Genomic DNA, 15,876 nt, shown 5'->3' on the forward strand with positions numbered 1-15,876 from the left:
TGGCCAATGGAATGGGCACAGTTTCCTTGGAGAGGCCAGGCACCATCCTATGGTGTGGCTACAGAAGCCCCAGCCTAAAGGGTGTGTGGGCCTCGGCTGTGGGGACAGAAATCGGAAAACAGAAATTTGGCTTAGGTTTCAGGCCGAGGGTATGGCAGGCCTGATCTACAGACCCTGAGGGGAGCTCCTCAGCATAGGAAAGATGGGCGAGAGGGAAGTGGTATCTCAGGATTATGTCTCTGGATTTTGTGTCAAATATGGCCATGGAATATCACGGTGGCCTCAAGGGCCATGGTCGAGTCTCCCTCTCTGCGGATTTGGCCTGGATCAAAAGTGTTTGGGGTCATTCTGTGGGAAGGGAGGAGTCCTGTTTTCTGCCTCAAGTGTCCCTCCCAACAAGGGATTCCAGAGCAGAGTCCAGGGTACAGGCAAGTGCATGATGCGACCTCTGGTTAGGATTGGGGGCCTAGGGGCATGGCAATCCCCATATGCGAGCTCTTGATCCAGCCACAAAGAGGCCTTACTTGAACGTGGGACTCATGCTGAGAGTCACAATGCGTGTTTATGCCCAAGGCAGCCATCAAGCATGGACGTGGCCTCATGAGCCTTGTAAGTTTCTCCTACTCTGAAGGCTTGATACCATGCCAACAACAAGGTTTCCTGCCATGGGGAAGGAAGAGTTCTGATTTGTGCATCAGGTTCCCCCCGTGCAGAGATTGGAGGTGAGGTCTAGGTTCAGATGCCTGAAAATCCAGGTTGGGAAGAGATGACGGCCTAAGGCCATGGTGGGTCCAATGTGCTGGGTGTGTGGATAGCTGTCTGGGTGTCTATTGGCAGGCCTGGGCTCAGGCTGTGTCAGACAGAGCATTAGTGTCCAGGGCAGCCTATGGAATTGGGGTGCAGTTGAGGGCCGTGCAGGCTGATTCTCATTGGGGGTTTCTGGGCAGCCCCATAGGGCAACATTTTTCTTCTGGTGGGCGGGAAGAGTGCTCTGTTGTGGCTCCCGAATTCCCAGTCAGGACGGCTTGTGCACCAGGAGTGTGAGGGCGAAAGTCTGAGAACACAAGCTAGGGTGAGGTTTCAGTGCAAGGGCATGGCAGGCCCACTCTGCAGAGGCTGAATTGATATTTCCTGCATCTGAAGTCAGGTCGAGGATCAGACGTTGGCTCAGGTTGGAGTTTGTGTCCATGATGGCCCCTTCAGGAAGGGGGGTCTCATGAGGCCATGGAGGTTTTCCCACGCTGGGAGTTGTGAGATACTCCAAACTGCAATGTTTACTTCTGCGGGACAATCGAGTCCTGTTGGATGGCTCAAGGATGCCCGATATGGTAAAACTTGAGAGGAGGGTTCTAAGAAGAGATTCCTGGGCACCCACCTAGTATTCCCATTGTCTCCTAGCGACAAGGCTGGTTTGATCTGCTGGTTCTGGGGAGCTACCCAGGGGGCTGAGTTGAAATGGACTCTCCTGAGGATGGGTCATCATGTGAGTATGTGTCCATGGAGACCTTGGAATGTGGCGGTGGCTTGGGGCCACTGAAGGATTATCTTAACCAGAGGGTTGGACACAGCACCCAAGAGCAACTTTCCCACGTGGAGACGAGAGGTGTTCTGATGGGTGCCACAGGAAACCCCCATATGCTGGTATTGGAAACCATGCCTCTGAGGAGAGACGCCTGGAAACCAAAGTGAGGATTCAGATGAGGGCCTAGGGGCCTGTCTGGTTCAATCTTCTGTCTCTGGGGACATCCGTCTGTGTGTCTGAGTGGAGGTAGTTGCTCAGCTTGTGTCAGATTTCCCCTGTGTGTCCATGGCAGCCTACACTATTAGGATGGCCTCGGGGACTGTGGAGCTTTCTCTTAATTGGTAGGGTTGAGGCCAATGGAATGAGCACAGTTTCCTTGGAGAGGCCAGGCCCAGACCTGCGGTGTGGCTCCAGGGGCCGCAGCCTGAAGGGTGTATGGGCCATGGCTGTGGGGGCAGAAGTCTGAAAACACAAACTCGGCTTAGGTTTCGGGCCAAGGGTATGGCAGACCCGATCTACAGACCGTGAGGGGAGTTCCTCGGGATATGAACGAAAGGCGAGTGCAAGGTGGTTGCTCAGGCTTTTGTCTCTGGATTTTCTGCAAAGGATGGCCGTGGAAGGTTGGAGTGGCCTCATGGACCATGGATGAGTCTCCCTCTCTGGTAATTTGCCCTGGCTCCTCAGAGTTTGGGGTCAGTCTGTGGGAAGGGAGGAGTCCTTTTTTCTGCCTCAGGTGTCCCTAAAAAAGAGGGATTCCAGAGCAGAGCCCTGTGTACGGGTGACTGGATAACCTGACCTCTGGTTAGGATTGAGGGACTAGGGGCATAGAAAGCCCTATATGCATGCTCTTGTTCCAGCCATAGAGAGGCCTTACTTGAACACAGGGTTCAGGCTGAGGGTCACAATGCGTGTTTGTGCCCAAGGCGGCCCTCAAGCATGGGTGTGGCCTCATGGGCCATGCTGGATTCTCCTACCCTGAAGGTTGAATGCCATGCCAACAGCAATGTTTCTTGCCATGGGGAAGGAGGAGTTCTGATTTCTGCATCAGGTTCCCCCCTGTGCAGTGATTGGAGATAAGGTCTAAGTTCTGAAGCCTGAAAACCCAGGTTAGGAAGGGAGGATGTCCTAAGGCCATGGTGGGTCCGAGGTGCTGGGTGTGTGGCCAGCTGTCTGGTTGTCGGTCAGGAGGTCTGGGCTCAGGCTATGGCAAACAGAGCATTAGTGACCAGGGCAGCCTATATAATTGGGGTGCAGTCGAGTGGCATGCAGGTTGATCCTCATTTGGAGTTTCTGGTCAGCCCCATAGGGCAACGTTTTTCTTTGGGTGGGCAGGCAAAGTGCTCCATTGTGGCTCCGGAATTCCCCATCCGGAGGGCTTGGGGGCCAGGAGTGTAAGGATGGATGTCGGAGAACACAAGCTAGGGTTAGGCTTCCAGTCGAGGGCATGGCAGGCCCACTCTGCAGAGTCTACATCGAGATCTCCTGCATCGGAAGTCAGGGCAAGGATCCGACATTGGCTCTGGTTGGAGTTTGTGTTCATGATGGCCCCTTCAGGAAGGGGAGTCTCATGAAGCCATGGAGGTATTCCCACGCTGGGAGTTGTGAGATGCTCCAAACAACAAGGATTCCTTCTGCAGGAGGATCGAGTCCTGTTGGTTGGCTCCAGGATGCCCCATATGGATAGACTCGAGAGCAGTGTTCTAATGATAGATGCCTGGGCACCCCACATAGCATTCCCATTGGCTACTGTCAAAAAGGCAGGTTCTACCTGCTGGTGCTGGGGGAGCTATGAGGAGGCTGAGTTGAAATGAACTCTCCTGAGGATGGGTCATCATGTGAGTTTGTGTCCATGGAGACATTGGAATGTGGCGGCGACTTGGGGGCCCTGAAGGATTGTCCTAAGTAGACGGTTGGACACATCTCCAAAGTGCAAGTATCCCATATGGAGACTAGGGGTGTTCTGATGGGTGCCTCAGGAAACCCCCATAGGCTGGTATTGGAATCCAGGCCTCTGAGGAGAGACACATGGAAACCAAAGCAAGGGTTCAGATGAGAGCCTAGGGGCCTGTCCGGTTCAATCTTCTGTCTCTGGGGACATCCGTCTGTGTGTCTGAGTGTAGGTAGTTGCTCAGCTTGTGTCAGATCGCCCCTGTGTGTCCAGGGCGGCCTACACTATTAGGATGGCCTCGGGGACTGTGGAGCTTTCTCATAATTTGTAGGGTTGTGGCCAATGGAATGGGCAAAGTTTCCTTGGAGAGGGAAGGCACAGTCCTACGGTGTGGTTCCAGGGTCCCCAGCCAGGAGGGTGTGGAGGCCAGGGCTGTGGGGGCAGAAGTCTGAAAACACAAACTTGGCTTAGGTTTGCGGCTGAGGGTATGGCAGGCCTGATCTACAGACCACGAGGGGAGCTCCTCAGGACATGAAGGAAGGGCGACTGTGAGGCAGTTGCTCAGACTTTTGTCTCTGGATTTTGTGTCAAGGATGGCCGTGGAAGGTCATAGTGGCCTCATGGGCAATGGATAAGTCTCCCTCTCTGGGGATTTGGCCCAGCTCCCAAGACTTTGGGGTCATTCTATGGGAAGGGAGGAGTCCTGTTTTCCACCTCAGGTGTCCCTCCAAAAGAGGTATTCCAGAGCAGAGCCCTGGGTATGGGCGACTGGAAAACCTGACCACTGGTTAGGATTGGGGGCCTAGGGGCATGGCAAGCCCCATAAGCAGGCTTTTGTTCCAGCCACTGAGAGGCCTTACTTGAGCACGGGGCTCCCACTGAGGGTCACAATGTGTGTTTTTGCCCAAGGCGACCCTCAGGCATGGTTATGGCCTCATGGGCCATGCTGGTTTCTCCTACCCTGAAGGTTGAACACCATGCCAACAGTAAGGTTTCTTGCCATGGGGAGGGAGGAGTTCTGATTTCTGCATCAGGTTCCCCCCTGTGCAGTGATTGGAGAAAAGGTCTAGGTTCTGAAGCCTGAAAACCAAGGTTGGGAAGAGAGGACGGCCTAAGGCCATGGTGGGTCCGAGGTGTTGGGTGTGCGGCGAGCTGTCTGGTTGTCGGACGGGAGGTTCGGGCTCAGGCTGTGGCAAACAGAGCATTAGTGCCCAGGGCAGCCTATATAATTGGGGTGCGGTCGAGTGGCATGCAGGTTGATCCTCATTTGGGGTTTCTGGGCAGCCCCATAGGGCAACCGTTTTTCTTTGGGTGGGCAGGCAGTGTGCTCTGTTGTGGCTCTGGAATTCCCAGTCTGGAGGACTTGTAGGCCAGGAGTGTGAGGACGGAGGTCTGAGAACACAAGCTAGGGTGCGGTTTCGGGGTGAGGGCATGCAAAGCCCACTCTGCAGAGCTGAATCGAGATCTCCTGCATCTGAAGTCAGGGCAATAGCAGACGTTGGCCCAGTCTGGAGTGTGTCTATGATGGCGCCTTCAGGAAGGGGGGGCCTCATGAGGCCATGGAGGATTTCCCACGCTGGGAGTTGTGAGATGCTCCAAAGTGCAAGGATAACTTCTGCGGGAGAGTCGAGTCCTGTTGGATGGCTCCAGGACGCCCCATACTGAAACAGTCGAGAGCAGTGTTCTATGGATGGATGCCTGGGCAACCCACCTCACATTCCCATTGTCTCCTAGCGACAAGGCAGGTTCGATCTGCTGGCTCTGGGGGAGCTACCCAGAGGGCTGAGGTGAAATGGACTCTCCTGAGGATGGGTCATCATGTGGGTTTGTGTTTATGGAGACCTTGGATTGTTGTGGTGGTAGGGGCCCTGAAGGATTCTCCTAACTGGAGTGTTGGACACAGCTCTAAAGTGCAAGTTTCCCATGTGGAGACGAGTGGTGTTCTGATGGGTGCCTCAGGAAACCCCCAAACGCTGGTATTGGAAACCAGACCTCTGAGGAGAGACACGTGGAAACCAAAGGACGGGTTCAGATTAGTGCCTAGGGACCTGTCCAGTTCAATCTTCTGTGTCTGGGGACATCCGTCTGCATGGCTGAGTGGAGGTAGTTGCTCAGCTTTTGTCAGATCGCCCCTGTTTGTTCAGGGCGAACTACACGATTTGGGATGGCCTCAGGGACCTTGGAGGTTTCTCCTAATCTGTGGGGTTGTGGCCAGTGGAATCGGCAGAGTTTCCCTGGAGAGGGCAGGCACAGTCCTGTGATGTGTCTCCAGGGGCCCCAGCCTGGAGGTTGTGTGGGCCAGGGCTGTGGGCTCTGGGGACAGAAGTCTGAAAACACAATCTTGGCTTAGGTTTGGGGCCGAGGGTATGGCAGGCCTGACCTACAGACCGTGAGGGGAGCGCCTCAGGACATGAACAAAGGGCGAGTGGGAAACGGTTGCTCAGGCTTTTGTCTCTGGATTTTGTGTCAAATAGGGCCGTGGAATGGAGGGATGGCCTCATTGGGCCATGGAAGATTCCCATTTTCTGGGGATTCTACCCGGCTCCCAATAGTTTGGTGTTCTTCTGGGGGAATGGAAGAGTCCTGTTTTCTGTCTCAGGTGTCCTCTGAAAACAGGGATTCCAGAGATGGGCTCTGGGTATGGATGCCTGGAAAACCCCACCATAGGTTAAGATTTGGGCCTAAGGGCATGGCAGGCCCTAAATTCGGGCTCCTGGTCCAGCTCCCTAGGGGGCTTGTTTGAAAACAGTCTCAGGCTGAGGGTCACAATGTGGTGTTTGTGCCTAGGGCAGCCCTCAATAGTGGGTGTGGTCTCATGGGCCATGCAGGTGGCACCCAGTCTGAGAGTTTGACACCCATCCCAACAGCAAGGTTTCCTGCCACGGAGAAGGAGGAGTCTGTTTTCTGCATCAGGTTTCCCCATATGCAGGGATTTGACATAATGTCTGGGGACAGATACCTGAAAACGCAGGTTTGGTATGAGATGGTAGTCAAGGGACATGGCAGGTCCAATCTGATGTATGTGTAGTCAGGTATCTGGGTGGCTGATGGGAGGACAGGGCTCAGGCTGTGTCAGAGCATTAGTGCACAGGGCGGTCTATGAAACTGGAGTGCCTATGAGGGCCTTGCTGGTTGATCCTCATTAGGGGTTCTTGGGCAGCCCCAAAGGGCACTTGTTCCTTCTGGAGTGCAGGTAGTGCGCTGCACTTTGGCTGCAGGATTCTCAATCTGGAGGGCTTGTGTGCCAGGAGTGTGAGGATGGAATTTTGAAAACACAAGCTAGGGTTATACTTAGGTCCTAGAGCACAGCAGGCCCAATCTCCAGAGGCTGAATTGAGATCTCCAGATTCTGATGTAAGGGTGAGTGACAGATGTTTGTTCAGGCTGGAATTTGTGTCCATGATGGCTGCCTAATGGAAGGGTGGCCCCATGAGGCCATGGAGGTTTTCCCATGCTGGTGGTTGTGAGCTGCTCCAAAAAGCAAGGTTCCTTTCTTTGGAACGGGGGAGTCCTGTTTGAAGGCTCCAGGTCCCCCCATATGGAAAGATTCGAGAGCAGATCTCTATGTATGGATGCATGGATTCCCCACATCGTGTTCCCGTTGGTGCCCAGGAACAAGGCAGTTTTGATCCACTGGCTCTGGGGCGAGCTACGCAGGGGGCTGAGTTGAAATGGCGTCTCATCCTGATGGGTGACAATGTGGGGTTTTGTCCAAGGATACCTTGAAATGTGGCTGTGGCTCAGTGGCCATGCAGGATTCTCCTGCCCTGAGGCTTTTACACATCTCCAAACAGCAGAGTTCCCTTCTGGGGCAGGAGGTATTTTTTTTGGGGGGGGGGCCTGACAGACTCCCCATATGTTGGTAATCGAGACCAGGCCTCTGGGCACATATGTCTAAAAACCTAAGCTACAGTTCATATTAGGGCTAGGGGGCATGTCAAGTTCAATCTTCTGTCTCTGGGGCAATCTACATGGGTGTCTGCCTGGAAGGCGGTTCCCAGGGTGTCAGACTGCACATTTTTGTGCAGGGAGGCCTACAAAACTGGGGTGTCCTCGGGAGACTTTCAGGTTTCTTCTAATCTCGAGGGTTTGGGCAACTGTAAAGGGCACAGTGTCCTTCGGGAGGGCAAGCACAGTCCTCCAGTGTGGCTGCGGAGGCCCCAACCTAGAGGGTGTGCAGGCCAGGGCTCTGGGGACAGAATTCTGAAAACACCAAATGGGTTATGGTTTGAGCCGAGGGTATGACAGGCCCGATCTTCAGACCCTGAGGGGAGCTCCTCAGGATTTGAAATTAGGATGAGTTGGAGGAGGTAGCTCAGGCTTTTGTCTCTGGATTTTGTGTAGGATGGCCGCATTATATAGGGATGGCCTCATGGGGCCATGGAAGATTCTCCCTCTCTGGGGATTCTGCCCTGCTCCCAATAGTCTGGCGCCATTCTGGGGGAAGGGAATATTCCTGTTTTCTGTCTCAGGGGTCCTCCACAAACAGGGGTTCCAGAGATGGATTTTGGGTATAGGGGCCTGGAAAGTCCCATTGTTGGTTAGGATTTGGGCCTATGGGGTTGGCAGGCCAGATATTCATGCTCTTGTTCCTGCTGCGGAGGGGGCTTGTTTGAATACGTGCTCCGGCTGGGGGTCACAATGCGTGTTGTTGGCCCAGGGCGGCCATCCTGAGTGGGCTTGGTTTCATGGACCATGCATTTTTCTCCTTCTCTGAGGGTTGTACACCCATCCCAACAGCAAGGTTTCCTGCCATGGGGAAGGAGGGATACTCTTTGGTGCATTGAGTTCTCCCATATGCAGGGATTTGAGATATGGTCTGGGAGACAGATTCCTGAAAACCCAGGTTGTGTAGAGATGACGGCCTCTGAACATGGGAGGTCCCATCTGCTGGATATGCAGCCAGCTATCTGGGTGGCTTACAGGAGGTTGGGGCTCAGGCTGTGTTAGAGCATTAGTGCAAAGGGTGGCCTATGAAACTGGGGTGCTGTCAAGGCCCTTGCAGGTGGAGCCTCATTTGGGTTTTTTGGGCTGTTTCATGGGGCACTATTTCTTTCTGTTGGGCTGGCAGAGTGCTGCGTTGTGGCTCCAGAATCCCAATCTGGAGGGCTTGTGGGCCAGGAGTGTGAGGACAGAAGTCTGAAAACACAACTAGGGTTATGTTGAGGGCCTAGGGCATTGCAGTCCCAATCTGCAATGGCTGAATCGAGATCTCCAGCATCTCAAGTATGGGCCAATGTGTCAGACATTCGCTCACGATGGAGTTTGTATCCATGATGGCTGACTAATGGAGGGGTGGCCTCATGAAGCCATGGAGATTTTCCCACGCTAGGTGTTGTGAGCTGATCCAAACAGCAAGGTTTTTTTCTACAGGACAGGGCAAATCCTGATTAATGACTCCAGAGTCCCTCATATGGAAAGATTCAATAGCATGGCTCTATGTATGGATGTTTGGAAACCCACCTTGCATTATCATTGCAGATTCAGAGCATGGCATGTTCGATCTGGTGGCTCTGAGGCAAACTACCCAGGGTGTGAGTTGAAATGGAGTCTCATGCTGATGGGTCAAAATGTGGGTTTGTGTCCAGGGAGACCTTGGAATATGGTGGTTGGATCAGGGGCCCTTCAGGATTATCCTACCCTGAGGGTTTGACACAGCTTAAAATAGCAAGTTATCCTGCTACATTACTGAATTGCTGTATGAGTTCTAGTAGTTTGGAGGTGGAGTCTTTCGGGTTTTCCATATAAAGAATCATGTCATCTGCGAAGAGAGAGAGTTTGACTTCTTCCTTGCCAATTTGGATACCTTTTATTTCTCTTTGTTGTCTGATTGCTGTTGCTAGGACTTCTAATGCTATGTTGAACAAGAGTGGTGAGAGTGGGCATCCTTGTCGTGTTCCTGATCTCAATGGGAAGGCTGCAAGCTTTTTCCCATTGAGGATGATATTTGCTGTTGGTCTTTCATAAATAGATTTGATGAAGTTCAGGAATGTTCCCTCTATCCCTATACTTTGAAGCGTTTTAATCAGGAACGGATGCTGGATTTTGTCAAAAGCTTTTTCTGCATCAATGGAGAGGATCATGTGGTTCTTCTCTCTTCTCTTATTGATTTGTTCTATCACATTGATTGATTTGCGAATGTTGAACCATCCTTGTAACCCAGGGATGAATCCTACCTGGTCATGGTGGATAATCTTTTTAATGTGTTGTTGGATCCTGTTTGCTAGGATCTTGTTGAGAAACTTAGCATCCATATTCATCAGTGATATCGGTCTGAAATTCTCCTTTTTGGTAGGGTCTTTGCCTGGTTTGGGGATCAGGGTAATGCTGGCTTCATAAAAAGAGTCTGGAAGTTTTCCTTCTGCTTCAATTTTTTGAAACAGCTTCAGGAGAATAGGTATTATTTCTTCTTTGAAAGTTTGATAGAATTCCCCAGGGAATCCGTCAGGTCCTGGGCTCTTGTTTTTTGGGAGGAAATCAGTGACTTTCTTATACACTAACAATGAAAATACAGAAAGACAAATTAGAGAATCGATTCCATTTACTATAGCACCGAAAACCATAAGATACCTCGGAATAAACCTAACCAAAGAGGTTAAAGATCTGTACTCGAGGAACTACAGAACACTCCTAAAAGAAATTGAAGAAGACACAAAAAGATGGAAGACCATTCCATGCTCTTGGATCGGAAGAATAAACATCGTTAAAATGTCTATACTGCCCAGAGCAATCTATACTTTTAATGCCATTCCAATCAAAATTCCACCAGTATTTTTCAAAGAGCTGGAGCAAATAATACTAAAATTTGTATGGAATCAGAAGAGACCCCGAATTGCTAAGGAAATGTTGAAAAACAAAAATAAAACTGGTGGCATCACGTTACCTGATTTCAAGCTTTACTCCAAAGCTGTGATCACCAAGACAGCATGGTACTGGCATAAAAACAGACACATGGACCAGTGGAACAGAGTAGAGAGCCCAGATATGGACCCTCAACTCTATGGTCAAATAATCTTGGACAAAACAGGAAAAAATATCCAGTGGAAAAAAGACAGTCTCTTCAATAAATGGTGCTGGGAAAACTGGACAGCTATATGTAGAAGAATGAAACTTGACCATTCTCTTACACTGTACACAAAGATAAACTCGAAATGGATAAAAGACCTCAACGTGAGACAGGAATCCATCAGAATCCTCGAGGAGAACATAGGGAGTAACCTCTTTGATATCAGCCATAGCAACTTCTTTCAAGATATGTCTCCAAAGGCGAAGGAAATAAAGGCAAAGATGAACTTCTGGGACTTCATCAAGATAAAAAGCTTCTGCACAGCAAAAGAAACAGTCATCAAAACAAAGAGGCAACCCACGGAATGGGAGAAGATATTTGCAAATGACAGTACAGATAAAAGGTTGATATCCAGGATCCATAAAGAACTCCTCAAACTCAACACACACAAAACAGATAATCATATTAAAAAATGGGCAGAAGATATGAACAGACACTTCTCCAATGAAGACATAGAAATGGCTACCAGACACATGAAAACATGTTCATCATCACTAGCCATCAGGGAGATTCAAATCAAAACCACATTGAGATACCACCTTACACCAGTTAGAATGGCCAAAACTAGCAAGACAGGAAACAACGTGTGTTGGAGAGGATGTGGAGAAAGGGGAACCCTCTTACACTGTTGGTGGGAATGCAAACTGGTGCAGCCACTTTGGAGAACAGTGTGGAGATTCCTCAGGAAATTAAAAATAGATCTTCCCTATGACCCTGCAATTGCACTACTGGGTATTTACACCAAAGATACAGATGTAGTGAAAAGAAGGGCCATCTGTACCCCAATGTTTATAGCAGCAATGGCCACGGTCGCCAAACTGTGGAAAGAACCAAGATGCCCTTCAACGGATGAATGGATAAGGAAGATGTGGTCCATATACACTATGGAGTATTATGCCTCCATCAGAAAGGACGAATACCCAACTTTTGTAGCAACATGGACAGGACTGGAAGAGATTATGCTGAGTGAAATAAGTCAAACAGAGAAAGTCAAGTATCATATGGTTTCACTTATTGGTGGAGCATAACAAATAATATAGAGGACAAGGGTAGATGGAGCGGAGAAGGGAGTTGAGGGAAATTGGAAGGGGAGGTGAACCATGAGAGACTATGGACTCTGAAAAACAACCTGAGGGTTTTGAAGGGGCGGGGTGGGAGGGTGGGGGAACCAGGTGGTGGGTATTAGGGAGGGCACAGATTGCATGGAGCACTGGGTGTGGTGAAAAAACAATGAATACTGTTACGCTGAAAATAAATAAAAAATTTAATTAAAAAAAAAAAAAAAAAAAAAAAAAAACCTTGGGATCCGGGCAGAATCCCCAGAGAGAAAGAATCTCCCATGGCCCCATGAGCCCACCCCAACATCTCGTGGTGGTCCTAGACACACAATCCAGACAGAAAAGCCTGTGGTACCCCTTCCCAGTCACCTGATTTCAAATCCAGAGGAGCTGCTATCAGGGTCTGCAGATCAGGCCTGCTATCACCTCACCCCTAACCCTAACCCAAGTTGTGTTTGCAGACGTCTGTCCCAAAAGCCCTGGCCCCCAAACCCTCCAGGATGGGGCCTCTCAAGTCACACCACAGGACTGGGCCTGCCCTCCCCAAGGATACTCTGCCCGTCACAGTTGCCCAAACCCTCCAGATTAGGAGAAATTTGCAAGTCCCCTGAGCCCACCCCAATTTCCTAGGCTGCTCTGGACAAAAATGCGCAGTCTGAAACACCCTTGGAACCTACCTCCAGGCAGACACCCAGGTCAATGGACCTGAGTCAGAAGATTGAACCTGACATGCCCCTAGGATCATCAGAAAATCTAGCTTAGTTTTTCAGGCATCTGTCCCAGAGGCCTGTTCTGGAACACCAACATATGGTCCAACATATGGTCCCTGAGCCACACAACAGAACCCCACCTGTCCTCAGAAGGAAAGCTTGCTCTTGAGAACTGTGTCAAACCCTCAGGGTAGGAGAATCTTAGTGGCCCCTGAGCCACCGCCACATTCCAAGGTCTCCATGGACACAAACCCCCATTATGACCCATGCTCAGGAGAGTCCATTTCAACTCAGCCCCCGGAGTAGCTCACCCCAGCGCCAGCAGATCGAACCTGCCTTGTTGCTAAGAGCCAATAGGAATGCGAGGTGGGCTTTCCAGTCATCCATCCTAAGAACCCTGCTTGTGCGTCTGTCCAGATGGGCCATCGTGGAGCCATCCAAAAGGACTAAACTGTCATGCAGAAGGAAACTTTGCGGTTTGAAGAAGCTCAAAACCTCAGCGTGGGAAAACCTCCAGGGCCTCATGAGGATCCACATCAATTTGGGGCCATCATGGACACAAACTCCAGCCTGAGCTAATGTCTGATACATGTCCTGACTCCAGACACAGGACATCTCGATTCAGCCTCTGCAGAGTTGGCCTGCTGTGTCCTCGGCCTGAAACCAAACCCTAGCTTGTGTTATCAGACTTCTGTCCTCGCACTCCTGGCCCACAAGGACTCCAGATTGGGAATTCCAGAGCCACAACACAGCACTCTGCCCGCCCACCGGAAGAAAAACATTGCCCTGTGGAGTTGCCCAGAAACTCCAAATGAGGATTTACCTGCACGGCCCTTGACTGCACCCCAATTGAATAGGCTTCTCTGGGCACTATTGCTCTGTCTGACACAACTTGAGCCCAGACCTCCCGACAGACACCCAGGCAGCTGGCTGCATACCCAGAACATCGGACCTGCCATGGCCTTAGGCTGTCATCTCTTTCCAACCAGGGTTTTCAGGCATCTGAACCTAGACCTTATCTCCAATCCCTGCACAGAGGGAAACCTGATGCACAAATCAGACCTCCTCCTTCTCTATAGCAGGAAACCTTGCTGTTGGCATGGTGTCAAGCCTTCAGTGTAGGAGAAATCTGCATGGCCCATGAGGCCAAACCCATGATTGAGGACCGCCTTGGAAACAAACCTGAATTGGGACCCTCAGTGTGAGCCCCGTGTTCAAATAAGGCCTTGCAGTGGCTGGACCAAGAGCCCGCACATGGGGCTTGCTATGCCCCTAGGCCCCCAATCCTAACCAGAGGTCGGGTTTTCCAGTCGCCCATACCCAGGGCTCTGCCCCAGAATCCCTCTTTTGGAGGGACACCTGAGACAGAAAACAGGACTCCATCCTTCTCACAGAATGACCCCAAGCTCTTGGGAGCCAGGTGAAATCCCCAGAGCAGGAGATTCTTCCATGGCCCATGAGGCCACACCTACATTCCACTGCCATCCTTGACACAAAATCCAAGGACAAAAGCCTGAGCAACCGCCTCACACTCGCCCTTCTTTCTTATCCCGGGCAGCTCCCCTGACTGCCCGTAGGTCAGGGCTGCCATACCCTCGCCTCAAACGTAAGGGGTGTTTGTGTTTTCAGACTTATGTCCCCACATCCCTGGCCCACACACCCTCCAGGCTGTGGCCTCTGTAGCCACACTGCAGGACTGTCGCTATCTTCTCCAAGGAAACTGTGCCCATTCCACTGGCCACACCCCTACAGATTAGGAGAAAACTCCTAGGTCCCCGAGGCCATCCCAATAGTGTAGGCTGCCCTGGACAAACAGGGGAATTCCGACACAAGCTTAACAACTACCTCCACTCAGACATGCAGACAGATGTCCCCAGAGACAGAAGATTTAACCGGACAGGCCCTACACCCTAATTTTAACACTAGTTTTTGTATCCAGCCCTCACTCCTCAGAAGCCTGGTTTCAAATACCAGCATATGGGGGTTTCCTGAGGCACTGTACAGAACACCTCTCGTCTCCACCTGGGAATCTTGCTCTTTGGAGCCGTGTCCAACCCTCCAGGTAGGAGAATCCTTCAGGGCCCCTGAGCCACCACCACATTCCAAGGTCTCCATGGACATAAACCCACATTATGACCCATGCTCAGGAGAGTCCATTTCAACTCAGCCCCCGGGGTAGCTCGCCGCAGCGCCAGCAGATCGAACCTGCCTTGTTGCAAGCAGCCAATGGGAATGTGTGGTGGGGTGCCCAGGCATCCATCCTTAGAACCCTGCTCTTGAGGTTTTCCGTATGGGGCGTCCTTGAGCCATCCAACAGGACTCGATTGTCCCGCAGAAGGAAACCATGCGGTTTGGAGCAGCTCACAACCCCCAGCACGGGAAAATCTCCAGGGCCTCATGAGTCTCCGCCATCATGAAGGAGCCTCATGGACAGAAACTCCAGCCTGAGCCAAAGTCTGATAATCGGCCTGACTTCAGTTGCAGGAAATCTCAATTCAGCCTCTGCAGAGTGGGCCTGCTGTGTCCTTGGCCACAAACCTGACCCTAGATTGTGTTCTCAGACTTCCGTCCTCACACTCCTGACCCACAAGCACTCCAGATTGGGAAATCCGGAGCCACAACACAGCAATTTGCCTGCCCACCTAAAGAAAAACCTTGCCCTATGGGGCTGCCCAGAAACCCCAAATGAGGATCAAACTGCTCGGCCCTCGACCGCACCCCAATTAAATAGGCTGCCCTGGGCACTAATGCTCTGTCTGACACAGCCTGAGTCCGACCTCCCGACGACACCCAGACAGCTGGCCGCACATCCAAAATTTCGGACCCACCATGGCCTTAGGCCATCATCTCTTCCCAACCTGGGTTTTCAGGCATCGGAACCTAGACCTTATCTCTAATACCTGCACAGGGCGGAATCTGATGCACAAATCAGAACTTCTCCTTCCCCATGGCAAGATAACTTGCTGTTGGCATGGTGTCAAACCTTCAATGTAGGAGAAACCAGTATGGCCCATGAGGCCACGCCCATGCTTGAGGGCCTCCTTGGGCACAAACACGCATTATGATCCTTAGCGTGAGCCCCCTGTTCAAGGAATGCCTCTCAGTGGCTGGATCAAGTGCCCGCATATGGGGCTTGCCATGCCCCTAGGCCCTCAATCCTAACCAGAGATCGGATTTTCCAGTCGCTCATACCCAAGGTTCTGCTCTGGAATCCCTCTTTTGGAGGACACCTGAAGCTGAAAACAGGACTGCTCCCTTCCAACAGAATGACCCCAAACTCTTGGGAGCTGAGCCAAATCCCCAGAAAGGGAGACTCGTCCATGGCCCATGAGGCCACACCTACGTTCCACGGCCATCCTTCACACAAAATCCAGAGACAAAAGCCTGAGCAACCACCTCATACTCGCCCTTCTTTCATATCCCGAGGAGCTCCTCTCACGGTCTATAGATTGAGCCGGCCCTAGCTTCGGCCCCAAACCTAAGGCTAGTTTGTTTTTTCACACTTCTGTCCTCACAGCCTTGGCCCACACACCCTCCAGGCTGGGGCCCCTGGAGCCAAACTGCAGGACTGTGCCTGCCCTCTCCAAGGAAACTCTGCCCATTCCATTGGCCACAAACCTACCAATTAGGGC

Source organism: Martes martes (assembly GCF_963455335.1).
Source record: "Martes martes genome assembly, chromosome: 5".
NCBI classification, from domain to species: Eukaryota; Metazoa; Chordata; class Mammalia; order Carnivora; family Mustelidae; genus Martes; species Martes martes.